The 20,118-nt window shown below is 37.1% G+C and overlaps 1 long non-coding RNA gene across 6 annotated transcripts in view; it reads left to right on the top strand.

The window, feature by feature from the left end:
* LOC137043942 (uncharacterized) overlaps positions 1-20,118 on the top strand; it is a 96,070-nt gene that overhangs the window by 61,971 nt on the left and 13,981 nt on the right. The window contains exon 3 of one of the 6 annotated variants that reach the window (XR_010898583.1): positions 1,577-1,669. The exons of 4 other annotated variants lie outside the window; for them this stretch is intronic. This is a non-coding gene — a long non-coding RNA (uncharacterized lncRNA). Of the gene's footprint in view, positions 1-977; positions 1,111-1,576; positions 1,670-20,118 lie in introns of those variants that run through there. One more of the 6 variants, XR_010898584.1, reaches the window with a different exon arrangement.

Genomic DNA, 20,118 nt, shown 5'->3' on the forward strand with positions numbered 1-20,118 from the left:
TAAAGGATGGTGTGAAAAGAATAAAATTAAAGACCTCAACCCACTGGCCAGTGATTGTCATTGAAAATTGGCATATTATTAGGCAGCTGTCATTTTCATAACCACATATCACTTCTAGAGTACATTATATATTATATATATATATACACACATATATATATATATATACATATATACATATATATACACACACACATATACACACACACATATATATATATATATTGATACTTAACTACACAGTGTGTATGTGTGTGTCAGTGATGTGTGGGTCAATGTATAAACAACCCACACTCGACCGACGTTTTCAGCTAGACCGCCCGCAATTCGGACCGAAAAAAAGAAAATATTCTACATTACCCGACCTGCTTCCTGACCCGCATTTTTTAAAAGTAGTAAATGCTCCTTGGCATAATATCCAATAATCCACTTGAAATGTTTCAGGCTCTGACGTGCACTGAGGTGCAGCGGCGAGAGCAGGCAGTTCTTGAGGCGGCCCATCATTGTCTATTTCAGCTGTCTAGAAGCATATTATTGATGAACGCCATGTTTATGTTTCGACCCTGCTTGGAGTTTATTCTGCGATAACAACCGGGTGGGTGTACATTATCCATTACTTAAAATGGTACAATTGTTCAGGTCAACGTGTTGGGAAATTGGGCATTTTGTCCTGCGTCACCTTTATTACAAACGACCCGACCGACCACAATCCGAATATCATTAAAAAATATTTTTGGATGATTTGTAACCACGGATACCCGTGGGTGACCGTTTTGGATCAACCTGTGCATCACTGGTGTGTGTGTATGTATATATATATATATATTTTTTTTTTTAGAAGGATCTGTATATATATGTGTATATATATATATATTTACACACACATATACATATAATACACTATATTGCTAAAAGTTTTGGGACGCCTGCCTTTACATGCACATGAACTTTAATGACATCCCATTCCTAATCCTTAGGGTTTAATTGGAATTGGCACATGGAATTGGCCCACCCTTTGTCCACTGGTGCTCAGTCTTGTTGGAACAGGAAGGGGCCATCCCCAAACTGTTCCCACAAAGTTGGGAGCATGAAGTTGCATTAAGAGTTCCTAAGGGGCCAAGCCCATACTCCCCCCACTACCAAACTTTACACTTGGCACAATGGAGTCAGACGAGTACCCACGCAAGTACACCTCCATCCCACCCTATTAAGAGCCTTAATATAGGTATGATTTTTTTTTTTTTTTTTGCTTTCTGAATGTCAGACATAATGTCAGATATAAATGCATTTGTATATTTGTCCTATTTTCTGGTTAAAATATCAGAACATACATAAAGCCACATCAATTTTTATCTGACATTAAGATGTATGACTGCAGGATGTCAGAGTTTCCCAATTAAAATCCAAAATAAATAAATCGTATTCTGTATTTTTTATTCTTTTTTTGCATTCTAATTGGGAAACTCTGATGTTCGGCAGACAAAGTTATGCTACTGAGTTCTTAATAAATGTTTAAATATAGCACATCGTAACAATTAATGCTTTTTATAGCTATAATCACTTTTTCTCCATGTAGTTCTTTCTTTTCATCGAAGAGTGCCCCCCTCGGCCTCCACCCCCCCACTTCCAACCCCATGCCAGACTGCTTGACACCTGAGAGCTATGATGCTGTTATTCCACCTCTCCCTCCCGAATGCAAAGGATCGTATTTCAGGAGAGCCCCCTGTTTCCTCCGCCCACTACCCAGGCTCTGTTCAGTGTCTGTCTGCCTGTTCCAGATCAGCAAAAATAAGCAAGAGCACAAAAGAAACCGCCGTCAGTCCTCAGGCGCTGACTGTGAGGCAGAACGACAGAGAGAAATACTCAGTGCCAGGTCTGAGAAGGATCAACTGACCTGACAGCAGCATGTATTATACCTTGCTTGATGTGTTTATTTAATGAAAAAAAGAATCATGTCATAATCATAACTCAAAGTCATAATAACTGCAAACAGATTTGTTCTTAATCCGTAAGCATTAAATCCTAATCAGTACTTTTTTTTTCTTGTTTTAAGCTAAGAGAATTTATCAAACAGAATAATAATAGTTAATATTAACAATAAAATAATATTATTAATCTTTTTTTAGTAGTGTCCACATATCTAGGATACAGTTGTCATAAATGGTGATTATAGAATGTCCTGTCGGCTTTGTTGCATTATTTGTAGGCAGCATGTTGGTATATTTTGTTTTGCTCTTTTCTGCCTGAGTTGAAAGAGTGAAAGAGTGTGAGTGAATCAAAGTGTAGCTGACATTGTGTTTTAAGGAGTGAGGCTGCGTTTACACACACACACACACACACACACACACACACACACACACACACACACACACACACACACACACACACACACACACACACACACACACACACACACACACACAGAAAATTGTGTAGTTAGGAGACAGGGATATTTGAAGCAGATGTGGGTTAAGTCCAGAGCTGAGCCAAAGCGTTCTTGCTGTGTTATTGATTGCCAATCTTCTGGCATGTTTGGCCTATCAGCGTCTCTGCAGCCATGATGATCAATTGTGATAGTAGGAGGTATTTAAAGCTGGAAGAGAATTTAAGGTATTGGGAACATGGCATATTTTGTATTGTAGAGTTCAAATAAAAACAGACAAGGATGCTCTGGAATTTAAAGTGATAGCACACCCAAAATGTTTTTCATCCGCATGCCGTTCCAAACCCATATAACACATTGTTCCATGGAACACGAAAGGAGATGTTTTAATATAGGTCTTAAATCACAGAACGTTTGTTCACATTTATATTTTTTACCATCAAGTTTGACATCACCACATTGCACATACTATGAGCCATATATAGTGGAAAAGTTCACCCAAAAATGAAATTTCTGTCATTAATTACTCACCCTCATGTTGTTCCAAACACGTAAGACCTTCGTTCATCTTTGTAACACAAATTAAGATATTTTTGATGAAATCCGAGAACTCTCTGACCCCTCCATAGACAACATTTTACTTAACACTTTCAAGGCCCAGAAAGGTAAAGATATCGTTAAAATATTCCATGTGACTCCAGTGGTTCAAGCTTAATTTTATGAAGCAATGAAAATACCTTTAGTGCACAAAAACAAACAAAAATAATGACTTTATTCAACAATTTCGTTCTGGCCAGTGTCAGTCCTGCTTCATCATCACACACATGCGTCATAGTGCTCACGTGAACAGCATCAGCTGTCATAGTAAAATTTGAAAGCGCTGCACTGTTTACCACATAAACTGTGTAGGAGACTGACACAGGCTAGGACAAAATTGTTGGAGTCATATTTGGACTATATTTTCGATGTCTTTCCTACCTTTCTGGCCCTTGAAAGTGTGATATTTTCCCCCCATCTAGCGGTGAAAAGGTATGACCATCCAGTGAATATTAGCTTCTGTTCCTCTCAATTCCGATTTCGATTTAACTCCTACGGTGGCCGATTTAGTTCAAGATTAATATGGGTTCCAGAGTTTTCCTTCAAGTGATGAGGTTACTTTAGAAAACTATTATAATTTGCAGTTATTTAACTTGTCAGTAAACATGTAGGTTATGACATCTATGTAAAATGATTAATAGTTTTACGTTTTCGTTATTTTTTTGCCATTCCATTCCTAACATCAGCTATCAGGTTCCCAGACGAATGCAAGCTAGCTAATCTTAGTAAAGTAACTTTTATCAGTGCTATCGTTATTCTGTATATTGTACGACATTACTAGGTGTTCATATAGCAGTCTCAAGCAATCCCCCTCTTCACATTCGACACAGTGCCATTGAGTGTGTAAAAAGTGAAAGGCAAAGCTTGAATTTATGGGTATGTCCCTCTTTGGCTAATGTACTTTCAAGATGGAGGGGCAACATGGCGACCGGCATTCGAACCCCTCACCCGTATGTATTTTCAATGGCATATTATAAACTTACGAGAATACTTTATCACTTGAAAGAAGTAAATATACATTAATGAGCACATATATTTTTGAAAGAACTACGTGTTTTTAGCTAAGAATAAACTAAAGTTACACAGTGTAGCTGCAAGTAAATTGTTGCCTATGGAGAGGTCAGAGAGCTCTCGGATTTCATCAAAAAGATCTTAATTTGTGTTCTGAAGATCAACGAAGGTCTTTATTACGGGTTTATTATGACATAAGGGTAATTAATGACAGAATTCAATTTTTTGGGGTGAACTTATAATTTAAATTATTTTTTTATTGAATGCTTTACATTTTTATTGAGTAACTTCAACTTGAGTATAATTTCCCTATACTCTTAGAATCTAAAAATACAAGTAGTCCCCTCTCTTCCTGGGTCTTACCAGCTAGCCATGTCTGCGTCTCTTCCCCTGCTCCCCGCACTGATGTGGCCCACTGATACATTTCACTCTCACCAGGCAATTAGGCAGCTTTGCCCTTTGCTGTGAAAAGAGCGAGGGAGAGAAGAAAAGAGGAGAGATTAGGGCTGGGAGGAGAAGCGGTCAGGGGAGGGCAGGGTGCAGTCAGAGTGTCTACTTCCCCAGGCCCTGGTCCATTCTCTTGGCTGCCACGGCCCCGACGCCGCCACTGCCTTTCTTATCAGCCTGCTCAGCTCAGCACAGAGCAGCTCAGCGCAGCGGCGGCTCAAACAAGAAGCTGTTTATCTGAGCTCAGCCTTGTATCTACACTCTGGCTCCAGTCAAATCTGCCTGGCCAGACCAGCTCCCAAAAAACACAGTCTGCAGGGGAAAAAAAGACAGAACGAGGTTAAAGAAGGATAAATCAATGGAGAAGCACCCTCTGTTCCACGCTTCACTTCTCTTTATTATATTCTGTCCTGTCATCATTGTTTTCTTCTCTGGGAACTTTTGAGTTTTCCCACAAAGCTGGCATGTTTGGACGTAAATAAACTACGCACGCATGTATGTCGTTTTTTAGCTTTTATCTTTTTGTGTGTGGGATTATGTGCATCATCGTTATTAGTTAATAATTTTGTTACTTAAAATAAAATAAATTAACTGAAATAAATAAAATAATCTTGCCAAGGCAACATTATTCATATTAATTTAGTTTAACTTTAAATAAATATACTTAAATTAAATAAAAAATGACTAAAAACTATATAAACACAAAATATAAAAACACTAATAGAATAACAAAAAACATTAATACTAAAACCTTAAATAACAGGAAAATGGAAATTATAAAAATGAATATTTAGAATATGTTATACATACATACATTAATAAGTATAAATATATAATTGTATCTCCAAAGAAACTAAAATAACACTGATTTGCATAGATTCTGCTGTTGTATATAAGAGTAACCACAGAATGCCAGTGGATAATGTTGTATTTGGCTTTTTATAAACATGTACCTGCATGCAAATCCATTCACAAAGAAGCAGAATATCGCTGTCAGACGTGTGTTTGGAAAGACTAAATACTGTTCAAACACAGTTTTGTAATGAAGTAGGTTGACTGCATCATACATTATCGACGTGGCTACCTTAAATATTAAGGCCTGACTAATTGAATTTAGAGATTGAGTTGGGTTGGGTTGATAGATGTTCTATAAACCGAACAGACAATCGAAAATCAGTTGACGTCATATTATTATGGACAATACATTTGATCAGTTATATTAGGGAAGTAAATATTAAATGCTGACAAGTTGAATTTTGAGATTGAGCTGGGTTGGTTTGATACATGTTCTAAAGAGAACAGACAATTGAACGTTACTTGACATCTTATTATTGTGGACAAATATATGATACATTTTATCAGTTATATTAGGGATGTAAATATTAAAGGCTGACAAATTGAATTTTGAGATTGAGCTGGATTGGTACACTGTGTAATTACTATTATTATTTTTATTTTTTTAATGTTCAAAGTAAAAAAGTAAGTGTTTGGGCTGCCTAAAACTGGAACTTATATCCAAGTTGTCACTTAATACTTCACATTTCAAGTTGACTAAACTTCACATTTTAAGGCAGCACGAACACTGAAGTTTTTAAGTTGAAACAACAAATTTTTTACAGTGTACAATATACTGTATAATTCAGAAAAGACAAATGAAAACCAGTTGATGGTAATATTATTATTGGCATGTTTCGTCATTATTATTAAGGTTACACACCTCTCTATGGATTTGCGTGGTGGGATGTGAGAAAAGAAATTGAAATGTATGCATTGTTGAAAGTAGTGGATGCTGCCCAAAATGCTACAATATATAAATGCTTAAAGATGCAGTTCAAAGTGATATTTAACATCATTATTAGTCACTATAGAGTGAGAGAAAGGGATTGCCATCTTACATGTATAGGAGAGTTTGAGTCACACCTGTAAAAACAAACTCTGACGTTGTCACTTGTCATTTAATAATGCATCTGAATAAGCTTAAATTGCCTTAGCATTCCCTTTATTCCTCTGCTTTCACTGTGGAGGGGAGCTCGGGCAGTCTGAGAGACATACCAGCAGATAGATATGCTTCAGCTATCTTCTGTTTCTGTATTCTTTTAATAAACAAGCAGTTTGAGGGGAAGACAGAGACTGACAAGTTATTCGATGGATAAATGTAAAGGAAAGAAAGTCTCACCAACCCGGAGCCCTGAAAACATAAATGAAAGCATTTTTTTTAAATGATTGACAGGTGCATCAGGACGTGGTCACATGTGTTTTTAACTACCTCTAAATGTAGTTTGAGAGATGCAATCCCGAAACATTTTAGACCTCATTTACACCTCAATTTAACCCTGACTGCTTGTCTGCGTATCACCGATGTGCGACTTTGGTGATTTCAGGCATAACACATTTGATGACTGAAATATTAGCACTTTTAGAACAGAAGGGTCTTTTGCACTGGAGGAAAGTTTTTGTAGTTTCTTTAACTATTGGCGGATGTACCCACTTTTTTGCATGTTCACACCGCAGGAACTGGGAGCGATTTTAGTTATAGGAACTAAATTGATGGAACTAAATTTTCTCTTACTTCAGAGTAGGGTCCGAACCAAGCCCAGTAGTGCAGGTAGGACATCACTTTGTAGGCTGGAAATTAGTTCGCATTTTAGCACTTCCGGTTCCCAAAGTTAATTTGTTTTTTGGTTAAATGGATGAAATGAGGTCTGGTTAACACAAGCTCAAGCTCAAGACACTTTAATGTTTTTATTATATGACATTAAAATGCAATCAGTATTACCCCACTTGTAATTTTAGCTAATTTTCTGACACTGTTACATATTTTGAAAAAAGGTGGTCGCTGAAAAGTAACTAAATGGGACTACAGAAGCTGTCGGGAGATTACTGTTTTTAAAGATTCGTTTTGCTTATAATTGTACTCTTAAAAACTATTCTAACTAAAACGTTCTATAAGAAAACATTTGTGAGATAACTGAAAGAGCTGTTGGAAGTTTAGTGATGGTGACGTTAAAGGTATAGTTCACCCAAAAATGTAAATGTGATGTTAATCTGCTTACCCCCAAGACATCCAAGATGTAGGTGTGTTTGTTTCTTCAGTAGAACACAAATGTAGATTTTCAACTCCAACTGTTGCTCGTATAATGCATGGGGTATATTTCTATGAGAGCCACTATGAGAGTAAAAAACACATAGACATATGAATCCACATTAAACACAGCGGCTTGTGATGATACATTGATGTCTTAATAAACGATCGGTTTGTGTGAGAAACTGAACACTATTTATATAATTTCTTACCTCAAATACAACAAACGAAGCGACCGTACCATCACTTCTGGCAAGTGAGGTCAAATGCACAAGATACGGTGTATCTCAATGGAATACAAGCGGCACAAGTGATCTCTTGCGCATCTTTACGCCATATCATGTAATTTGACCTCACGTATAGGCAGTGATTGTGCAGGGATGACTGATGTACATTGTGCTGTATTTAAGCAAAAAAAATTATAAATACTGTTTGCATTCTTACACAAAACGATCATTTCGTGTCATAAGACATCAATGTATCGTGACAAGCCGCTGTGTAGAAATACACCCCATTGACATGCATTATATGAGCAATGTTTGGGAGCAATATAGGAGCAAACTTAATTTGTGTTCTACTGAAGTAAAAAACACACCTACATCTTGGATGCCCTGGGGGTAAGCAGATAATCATCAAATTTTAATTTTTGGGGGAACTATCTCTTTAAAGTTTAGCGACTGTGATGTTGTTCATTTATAGCCTTCCTTAGCTCTTAACTTCTAGCAACTGCATTTAGGCTTCAAAATTCATAAAAGTTGATGGACAAAACGTGTTTGAACGATTTTGTTTTTTGTAATTAATCCAAAAGCCTAATTGACGTCATACCTGCATCACACTATAGAGCCTACCAGTGACACAAGTTTACATAGATTGGCCTAACACATGCCATACGAAACACCAGCACTCACTATTTTTAAAAAGCTGTGTAAACACACAGTTTACATGCTTAGTCTACAAACTAACTTAACAATCATGGATAAAAACATCAATAGAGAACATTCACCTGTGGTCTTTGTCTGTGTTGATGATGTGCTCTGCAAGTTGTCTCTTGGGCCTCCTTTTAGCTCTTTCAATCTCATGACGGAAATGTAATATAGCCATATAAGTTATCACAAAACCCACTACACACAACAAAAACACAGCTCCGATCACAACGTCCTCCATGCTCCAGTTATTAACGTTCTTGACTTAAATGACATCACTGTCGGCCGACTTACGTCACTTCAGAGTTCCTACTGGCAGTGCGAATGCAACCAGGAAAATAGCCCAGAGGGAAATTTAGTTCTCGTGGGACCGCCTTGAGTCCTAGCTACCTGGTGTGAAAGCCTCTATTTACACTTTATTCAGCTTACTAAGCAAAAAGTTTCTCTCTTTATATCCCATATGTCCCTGTAGGCATTTTGGCATAGATTTTGACCTAAAACATTTCGCAAGAGACGAGGCTTTTTTAAACATCTGTGGTCAGCATATACATCATTACTGTTGCCAGTTTTCAAAAACACACTGAGGAGGACTGCACTGACCCACATATTTTTTGTTAATCTAACAGAATTTTAACTGACGAGACATAGATAATACAGTATAAACAGGCTGAAATTTAACATAGATACTGACTTTATTGAACGTGTGAATGCAAATCTACAATGCAGCAAAATTATGTGACTTAAGCAATGCTTTTAGAACCTAAGCCACTGTAATTAAATGAGGAGGATTATAATTAACATGTGGCCACAGTTCCATTGTCGGTTTATGTGGGACTTTGGATGTATATGTCATGATTTAAAAAAAAAAAAAACAGTGTGTGTGTGGGACTTTTAGCAGGAGCCTCTATTCTATAGTATACTTTAAATGCTTCAGTTGCCAATTTTCATCTCTACACGCTATATATTCGTTGCCTATATGTCAGCTTCAACATTTCAGTTTCATCAGATTTTTCAACAGCTGACAAAAAAGTCTTTCATTCATAGAATCAGTTATATGTAATCTATAGCTAACATCTCCAAGGCGCCACTCCAAAAACCTTAGCAATCATGCTGAGAGAGCAATGATCTTATGTTTACTTAGTCAAGTTCAAGAGCCGACTGCAACCATTAAACAGTGGGCAGGATAGAGATGGACTGATTGTCTCCCTGCTGATAATCACGAGACGGAAATGACTCAGTTTGTGTATATCGAGCGCCATAACACGTCTGAGAGCGTGCATGCATAATGGTTGATTATTCAAATGATGACAGAGACATGTCAAGTACAGGCTTTGGGCTTACTGTGACCAAACAACACAAGCAAATGTATTAGACAGTTGCAGCATGTTTGTGTGCAGTATTTCAGCTTATCTGTATAAAAAAAATATATGAAATGTATATATAATGTGATATAAAAACCTTGAAAATATGATTTATTAGTATAATTATTTTAATAGCTATATCACTATAGTGTGCAATTAAAAAGGGGGATCCTCATCAAAGGGGATCTCCAGGTAAATATGAAAAGCTGCCAGTCTGCTGATATCTGCAATGGCGCGCTGTTTTGAATTTGCTAAAGTTCAAGCTTGTCTTTTATCCCTGACCTTCATTTTTCCCAGAAGTCTTGGTCCACAGAGGGAGCTTAATTATTTTCTTCTGGATGTTGCATAAATGGCCCAGTGGGTAGATCTGACTCCTACCCACTGGATTCAAACGTATTTTTACCACTGGTTTGGGAAATCCACAATCATGGAGAAGAGCATGGTTCTAATTACCATCCTTAGATTGCAGACTTACCGGGTCTCTCTCTCTCTCTCTCTCTCTCTCTCTCTCTCTCTCTCTCTCTCTCTCTCTCTCTCTCTCTCTCTCTCTCTCTCTCTCTCTCTCTCTCTCTCTGCTCTCTCTCTCTCTCTCTCTCTCTCTCTCTCTCTCTCTCTCTCTCTCTCTCTCTCTCCTCCCTCCCCCTCTCCCCCTCCCTCCCTCTCCCTCCCTTTCTTGTCTCATCAGGGTAAGGACAGTGTATTCCTGACCCATTTTGAGTGCTCTCAGCTCATCTTCAGCTTTAATTTTGCCCCTCCTTTAGTGCTATCTGTTCACTGATTCTTGAGTCACCTTCCACACCGTTCACTTTGATATTTATCTGAGATGATCACCAGTATGTTCTGTTCGAATGTTCACCAGCCACAGTGAGTAATGGTTTTCCAAAGTTATTAGCGTCTGGCCACAATTTTGACATCAATACCAAGGGGAAAACTGCCATATTAGTTATTTTAAATGCATAATTTGGAAGCAGGTATATTAGGCTGCTGTGACTTTAAGACCTGATGCACGGATCCATTATACCAGGCGTCCCCAATCTCGGTCCTGGAGGGCCACTGTCCTGCAGAGTTTAGCTCCAACCCCAATCAAACACACCTGAAACAGCTAATCAATGCCTTTACAGGGCCTATTAAGACATTGATTAGCTGTTTTAGGTGTCTTTGATTGGGGTTGGAGCTAAACTCTGCAGGACAGCTTTTGGGGACCTCAGCAGGTTGGGGACCCCTGTATTATACTGTTACACATGTGTTTTAAACAGCAATGTTTGAACAGTTATAAAAGAAGACAAAAACAAAGAAACAAAGTACAAAAAAATTGTCAAACAAATACAATAAATATATAATAAACAAAGATACAAATGAAATATGGATCTTTAATTTCAGGAAGGTCTACTAACATTATTGTTCGGGGTAGCGGCCAACAAAATACATCTCATAAAGTAATCAAATATAAAATAACTGTATAGTTTTCACTGTACAAATAGATAGATTAATGCTTTTTAAAGCTGTGAGTATCTTTCTCTTCACCTTTTGTTGTTTCATTCACATTAATGGCACAATCATCAGGGTTTATTAGACGCTGCCCCTTTAAGACCGAATGCATATCTAATATTACACATAATATTTTCTCCCAACTATTAAAGCCCATTTAAGACATAAACTGTGTTTAAGTAAATACTCTTCAAGTGGACATAGGCTATTTGTTGTGTGTATTTAGGGCACACAAAGCCTGAAGTCAGAGTTTATCGATACTGCGGTCTTTCATAATTTAACACCGGGGTTCATTTAATACTGGGTTTCGGTACCCATCCCTAGGTATAAAACATGCAACACTTGGCGTGGACTGTTGTCAGGGTAATTGTTAGTTTGTGGCTCTGTGTTTGAGTGTGCACAAATGTAGGCCTCTGGCGCAATGAAAGCTTTTATGAGGTCACAATTCACATTCAGAAATGACAGAGAGAGAGAGCTGCTGGAAAAACAGAGCCCTGCAGGCCGCTTTTATTGCACATCATACTTACTCCACTGTGCATCCTAAGCTTTTTATCAATACGTGCCTTTCATATATATCATTCATATTTCATTACAATCAGAACAATGGTCCTTATTTTTCACAGAACTTGCCAGTATGGAAAAAGTCATGTTAGTATTTTCATCTTCTCTCATTCACTGTCAGAAAATTATAAGGCGTGAATATTAGTTTTGTCAGTTGAGTAGCATAAAGATTTCATTTTTTTAAAGTGCATTCAGTCACTTAAAGGGATAGTGAAATAAACAAAGAAAATGTAATCTGTATCTGTTTTAATCATACTTTTTTTTTTGAACCCTCATAAAATCATAATTACACTCTGTTTTTTGTCTTTTTTATGTGTGGTTTTGATTCACGCAAACATTTTTTGACATTCTTGCAGTTAATTTCCTTTATTTCGTTTAATTTCCTTTATTTAACCAGGTAAGTCAGTTGAGAACAGATTCTTATTTACAATGACGACCTGGCCAAGAAGCAGCACAAGAAGCAGGTATAGTACAGTAAAAACATAAAATTAATACTCGATAAACATAATTTATAAAACACACAAATAACTAAAAACAAGTACAGCAATCTTGTATCATTGACCAAATTGAATTCTTAAAGGAGGATAGTGAAATAAATGAACTAAGCTTTAAAGTCTGCTGCAATAGATTCCAATCGTAGGCAGCGGAAAACTGAAAAGAATAATGACCAAAAGCGCTATGGACTTTAGGAATACATACATTTATGATATTGCTAGAGTGCAGATTAAGTGTTATGAATATTAAAAAGTGATTGTAAATATAATGGTGTATAAAGTTCTGTCATCATTTAAAAATTGTATTATATACATTTACATCGTTCAAAATCATGATCATATAGCTGTCATTGTCTTTCAAGTAGCAATCATGAATTATTAATCCAGTTGACAACACTGATTTGACTGAAAAAGCATTTTTATCACTTTTATCACAAAAAACGTGGAATATAGCGCATGATTCAGACCGACAACTTTTGTGATACTTTTACAGAGTTTTGGTTTTTATTAAGCTTGACAGTCTCACCATGCACTCTTATATAAAGCTTCTTTATGGGCATAAATGGATCCATGAAAAACCATTAACATCCATCAAACCTTTCCTTCATAAAAAAGTTATTTTAAAATATAAAAAATATATAATTTTATGAACTGTTCACTGAAAAGTTCTTTGGGAAACCTAAACAATAATTCAGGGGATCTGTTACCACAACTTTGATGCATGGTTGCAAGTTACAAATTTAAATTTATTGATTTAATTAAACATTTTAAGTTGCAAACATTGTTTTGTTGAGCTCTGTTGACGCATTATTTTCAAATTCTTGCGGCCATTTTTTTTTTTTTTTAAGTTAATCAAATTGTTTAAATAACTTTAGAAATTGGATAGTGGATTTCTAGTTCCCAGCATGCTTTGTGCAGGACTGGATGAGGAGAAAAATTGAGTATGTAAGAAAAATTTGATAACGGGCCATTGGATTATTGGTGTGTGCATTATATTCAAATAAATTTGTGTTTACCTCATCTCAAAAAAAAATTCAGATGATTTATTTCAAGACAGTTTTGTCCTTAAAACCCTCTTGTATGCTGGACTAATTTCTTATGCATCTAAACCTAACCCTCCAATACTAATTCCGAAATGTAAGTTTAGAGCTAGTAATGGAGACTTGAGCCACTGATGGCAGAGAGTTATGCTGTGAGTTATGAGAGAGAGAGCATATGTGAATTACCTCAGGCTCAGTCTGCGTGTCTCTTGTAACGGCAGCAGCACCTACTAATCAAAACTGTAAGAAAAGCGCCTTTATTACCTCGCTAGTGACAAATGTCTTGTAGCTTTTAAATTGTTAAACTGTTTTACTGATAAAATCGCAAACCAGAGCAATGCTAACAAATCGTTTCTGTGTGAGAAAATGAGAACATGCCCTTTTCCGAACATAACAACATTTAATTTTGTGGCAAAAAACGTCGTTTTTATCCTATTGTTTAATATATGTATTTGCTTGCTCAGTGTTATACACTCTAAAAAATGCTGGGTTGTTTTAACCCAATGTTGGGTCAAATATGGACTAACCCAGCAATTGGGTTGTTTAAAGCCTGCAGTTGGGTTAAATATTTGCTTAAAACAACCCAATCGCTGGGTTAAAACAATCCAATTGCCGGGTTAAAACAACCCAATTGCTGGGTTAGTCCATAATTGACCCGACATTGGGTTGTTTTTTACCCAGATTTTTTTAGAGTGTAGGTTTTGGTTCTTTTACTGTTGTCAACTATAGGGACATTTTGAAATAACTGAAATCATTTAGCAAAGTGATGTGGAACTTTAATGTGGTGAAGACCTGCCTGGAACTACTTTAGCTGTGAGTTTCCCTTTAAATAACTGCACACAAGAACTTTCACTAACAAGTCAGATTCAAACGTTCAACAGCCCCGTAGTATAATATGTGTTATTTTATGTGAATGTTGAAGTTCCTGTGGTTATCATTGTGCTGAAGAGTAGATGGTATGAAAGTAAACACAAGCAATGCCAGTAGTAATATCTTGTTAACTATATATAAATGCTAAACAAGTTTCATGTGCTATGATGATAGCTGTGGATTGTAACTAAAATAGATATGACTATTTGGTTCCAGGGCTACAACTCAAGTAGTTGGAGTGACTTAAAATTGTGTGTTTGTTGCAGATTATTAAGTTGTTCTAACTCAATAGAGGTTTTTCTTTGAAAATAATTGTATTCAAAGTTGTCATAATTTAAAAGAAATGTTTGCAAACTGTTGCATTATTTTTGTTGTTGTGGAGTCAACACATTTTTTTTTTTTGTCAATGTCATTGTTGCGAAAACCTGATAAAACCTTTGAAAGCTTTATTTTTAAGAATGCAGTCCCTGTAGGGCCTGAACTGTTCGTATTATGCATTTAAACCATTGAATGGGGGGATAGGGGAGGTGTGTGTGTGTGTGTGTGTGTGTGTGTGTGTGTGTGTGTGTGTGTGTGTGTGTGTGTGTGTGTGTGTGTGTGTGTGTGTGTGTGATAGTATGTGGTCTGGGGCCTGGAGCTCCGTCTAGGTGGGTGGACAGCGCTACTGCGAGAGGCGCCTGTAGAGCTGAGAGCTGCTAGGCTGCTGAGCTCTGTGTTTGTGTATGGAGCGCAGCTCTCTTATCTCTGGGCTGTACTGACGCCACTCTCTTCCTGTTTAAAATCCGTACTGCTGATTTTTCTCTTCATTCCCACTTCTGCTAAACTTCGCTCCCTCACTCCCTGGCTCCTTCTGCCTCTTTTTTTCTTTTTTCTTTTACTTCATTCGGCACTATTCATGCTTTGTTGTTGAGTGCGTTTGTGTAAACTTTCATATTCATTTAAGCATAGATTGGCAGTTGTCATTGCGATGACTTGTGCAAGAGATTGGAATGTTGTCTCCACGGACACTCACAAATGTTTTGGACCGAAAATATTCAATTTCTAACTTGAATATCTAACTGAAGGGAAATAAACCGTGGAAATATTTGCATAATAGACGGCAGTGATATCCCCGGAGCCTCCCGTTGCAGACAGGACATGCTAATATGGCAGCTAGACAGGAAATATATGTACACGTATTTAACACAAACACTTTAACACTTACATGTACATGTATGCATGAAATGTTTACGCCTAAAGCAATTCCGAATAGTGTAAAATGAATGGGTCTGCATGGATCTTTAAAAAAAAAAAAAATGTGTACACTCAAAGAAGCGGTCTTTATGCTTATTTTATCACACTCCATAAACAATTAAAAATATATATTAAGTATAACATATGCACATTATTCATTCATTATTGATTTATTATTTAGTGTAATTAGGCCCATATTTTGTATAAACAAAGTCTTTATTTTCACATGAATGTGCAGTCAGCATCTCTTTACTTAAAGGGGGGGTGAAATGCTGTTTCTTGCATACTGAGCTTTTTACACTGTTAAAGACTTGGCTTCCCATCCTAAACATAGACAAAGTTTCAAAAACTAATGTTGGACGTCTGATGGAGTATTCCTTTGTCAAAAATACTCCTTCCGGTTTCTCACAAGTTTCTGAGAGTTTTTTTCGAGTATGGCTCGGCTTGACGTCGACAGAGCGGAAGGTCCTTGTATGGGCCGTACGGGCTCTTCTCCCGGTAGGGTGCGCGCGCGTGACTAGAGCGAGAGAGGAAATGCACGCCCATAAACACTCTCTCAAGGTGCAGATCCACTCGTCCGTGAACACTTATGACGCGCCGCACTCCACTTTATTCCTATGGGTGACATCAAGCGACTTCAACGCTTCAGCACAGCATTCTGGGAAGGCAGCGCTGCATTTGAACCGATTTGAACGCAGAAATGACGAGAAGCTTCACAACATCGCTTCAGTCGCGTCGCAAAGTGGATCTCCACCGTTCACTGCTGTCAGGACTTTACCAAATCATACCAAAGAAGTGCGTTTTTGACGGAGCGGTCCCAGCGATAAAGGTTCGGTCCTGCTTTGGAAGCAGCCGGTGAGTAAAACTGCTTCAAATGACTATGCTGTTGGCTATCGTCGCGTGAGTAAACATCAGTAAACGACACGATCGCGTGCTTCGTCATTCAAATGCGCTAACGGACTCTATTGTTGTTCTCTGTATAACGTTACACTAGTCTGACGTGCAAAACCGTTTTGCTTGCTACTGCTAAGGTTTAGTGGCATACAATAGTCCATAAACTGAATCATGTCCTCATAAACTGCGAGTAAACACACAAATGTTGACAGGCCACTAAATAAAGTACATACCACAGAGACGGACGTCCTGCTGTTGCTGTTTCTCCTGTTCAATTTATTTCAGCCTCCGAATGATTCTGGATCATATCTATTAGCTGAGATCGATAGCCATGGGTTTCTCCACGCTTGAGGACGTCACCGCTTTGCGCTCGTCATTCTTTAGCTCCGCCCACACGATACGCCTCCATGCGCTCGGTTTTTTCTGGAAAGACTCGGTACAGCCCATATTTCTTTTGTAAATATAATAAAACTAAAGACTTTTCGGAGATATGAAGGATGGAATACTACTCTATAGGTACTCAAGATTGACATGAGATTGACTGAAACTGAGTGTTTCACCCCCCCCCACCCCCCCTTTAAAGTATTGACTTGCATTTCATTGTGACTTTAAAGTTTCAGCATGTTGTGTATTTTTTACATGTTATCGTGTAAATAAATCTCTGTATTTATAATTAGCCTATTGATTTCCATGAATTCATATGTTGTGTTATAAACATTTGAAGGTTGAGGCTTTCAATGCTTCTGACGTAAAACATTTGAGTACTTAAAGGGTATTTCTTATTTCAAAATACCTCAGATGAGTATAATAATATTTACTCTGCTATATGAGGACTGCCAACACTTACACTAAAGTTACATAATTTCAAAACACTTGACTTTGGGAGGAGATTATATTCTTCTGTTTTCGTTGTGCTTTTTTCTGACAGGAACCAAATCAGTACCATCTAAAATATATAAACTCTGCGTCAGGCTGTCTCACCGACTAGCCTTTCCAGTTGTTATTTGGTGAACTTCACTTGTCTTCCTCTCCCCGTCTGCCACGTACAGTCGCCTGGATGGCCGCTTTTGATGGCGCCATGCACTTGCGCCCCTCTGCCGTGTTCAGGGACAGCATGGGGGCAGCCTGCTATCGACGAGGGTTTCTTTCCCTTTCCTCTGTTTTCCACTGCATTTCCTTCCTCATTTTCCTCGATATTCTCTCCCTGGCAATGTGAAGCCAGACACATGCTTATTGAGAAAATGAACAGATAAATGAGGGGGAAATCCACACTGGCTCTGGCATTCATGCAGCACAATGTCTCAATCTTGGCCCAGTCACAGCCCTTATTAACTATAAGAAGAGGTTCCTCAGTGTGGTTGACATATAGATATTTACACATTTCATTCATGATGTGGAACTGCTCTGGATCCTCAGGAGTATTATTACTGTCAGAGAAAATCTAGCATTATGTATCACTTCTGTTGAGACTGAAGTATCAGATTTCTTCTGCTGAAAATGTATGATGACATGCTGATGTTTAATCTTATACTAGGTTGTGTGGTTATCTTACTGGTTTTGTTAAGAGGAAGCCATAAAGCACACTATAGTATAGTATAGTATAGTATAGTATAGTATAGTATAGTATAGTATAGTATAGTATAGTATAGTATAGTATAGTATACTGTCCTTTTGGGAGGTGAGTCTGCCATAAGCTTCACCAACCTTAAAGAACGCGACTCATAGGACATTCATAGAACTGTACGAATATTTGTAACCAGATGGTTGACGGTAGCCATTGACTTCCATAGTATTTTTTATTACTATGGAAGTCAGTGAGTACCTTTAACTGATTTACAATATTCTTTAAAATATCTTCTTTTGTGTTCAACAGAAGAAGGAAACTCGCACAGGTTTGGAATAACTTGAGGGTGAGTAAGAGATGACAAAATGAAACAGGTCATGAATTGAGAAATCAACTTTCCCTTGAGCTTTTGATATTATAAGAATATCCTGTAAGTTTCAGAGCTGAAAACTTCCTTGTTATAATTCCTTGTTTTTTTTATATGGGATAGTATTGCATTATTACGGATCGTTTGATATCTATTGATTATGTGTATGTGTCTAACTGAACATACCTTTGCACGCTGTCACAGGCTGGAGAATCCTTTATTTGTGGTGTTGTTGGTTCATTGTGCTCCGATTCGTGATCAGACATGGGCATGTATTGGCCAGGGCTCGGAAAGCCCAACGTCCCTGGACTGTGTGTTGTCCAGATGGGCTACCAAAATGTATCACATTTCAGATCATGGGTTCATCTGCTTGCCTGTACATATGTTTTACTAACAATGTACTGAATATGGTCATAACCATAGGTCTTAACGCACACATTAAAGGGATAGATAGTTCACCCAAAAATGTAATTTTGTCATCACTTTCTCACCCTTGAGTTGTTCCAAAAATGTATGACTTTCTTCTGTTGAACACAAAAGAAGATATTTAGGATATATAGGAGAAAAAAATTATTTGAAAGTCAATGGTGCAAAACATCCGGTTGCCAAAATTCTTACAAATTTTGTATTTAAAATATCTAACTCGTACAGATGTGGAACAACTTGAGGGTGAGTAATTGATGACAAAATGCTTGGGTGAACTATCCCTTTAAGCATTTTTTTTATTTTCTATGGGAAAATGCCTTATCGTTTCAACTAATGAATAGCTTCTTCACAGCTTTTTGAATGCTTTGTGCTATAGTCAGTCTTTATAGGCACTGGCAGTCAACAGAAAGCAGTCATAAGCTTCAAAAGGGGGATTTTTCGGTATGTTTACATGCAGTGATTTGTGTCAGTCTGAATTAATCTAATCCAATTTCATATTATGACAGATCTGTTTATATGCACTCTAAACATTTGTAGTACATCTATTCTGAACAAAGTTTCTGTGCATAAGTTTTCGGAAACCACAAGGATAATTGCTGTATTTGGTTTGCATGCTAACATTTGCCGTTAATCTGATTATTTATGATATATTTGAGACGCTGCAATTGAATATGAGCTTCCTGAATAGTACATACAGACTCAGATCTATACATAAACCAATATCATGCTGAATTTCACATGCAGCTCTAAGCTTGGGCTTCATGGCAAGGCATAGCATTCTCAGTAGTGACTCACACCTTAGTAGAAAGCACTATCCCTGACCTAGCAGCCATGTTTTTGTAACTAACTCTCACCAAAGAATCTATGGATCAAATGAATTCAAGGATGTTTTTATATCAACATTGAAAAAGCACAGTTTACTCAACTCTAAAGGAAGCAACAATAAATCAACCCCTCCTTCTCTCGTCCAGACACATTTCCTTGTGTTGTGTGTTTATGATTGAATAAAATTAGGATCACGGATTTTTACCATGATATATATATATATATATATATATATATATATATATATATATATATATATATATATATATTTATATATATATATATATAATATACTGACAGAGGTTCAGAAATGTATCCCGAGAGGATCTTTGAATGCAGTGTAGTTTTTTAGTGCATATTAGCAGCAGGGTTATTATAGTTATAACTAAAACTGAAGCCATAAAAAACATTCCCATTTTCATTTAGTTTAATTTAATGTACTAAAATGATGATAAGATAATTAATAAACATACAACATAATTACTAAAACTTTAGCTAAAATGGAACCAGTGAAACTAAAATAACACTGACTAACAGAAAATAAAGCTAACC

The sequence above is a fragment of the Pseudorasbora parva genome, chromosome 16 (assembly GCF_024679245.1).
Source record: "Pseudorasbora parva isolate DD20220531a chromosome 16, ASM2467924v1, whole genome shotgun sequence".
Taxonomy (NCBI): domain Eukaryota; kingdom Metazoa; phylum Chordata; class Actinopteri; order Cypriniformes; family Gobionidae; genus Pseudorasbora; species Pseudorasbora parva.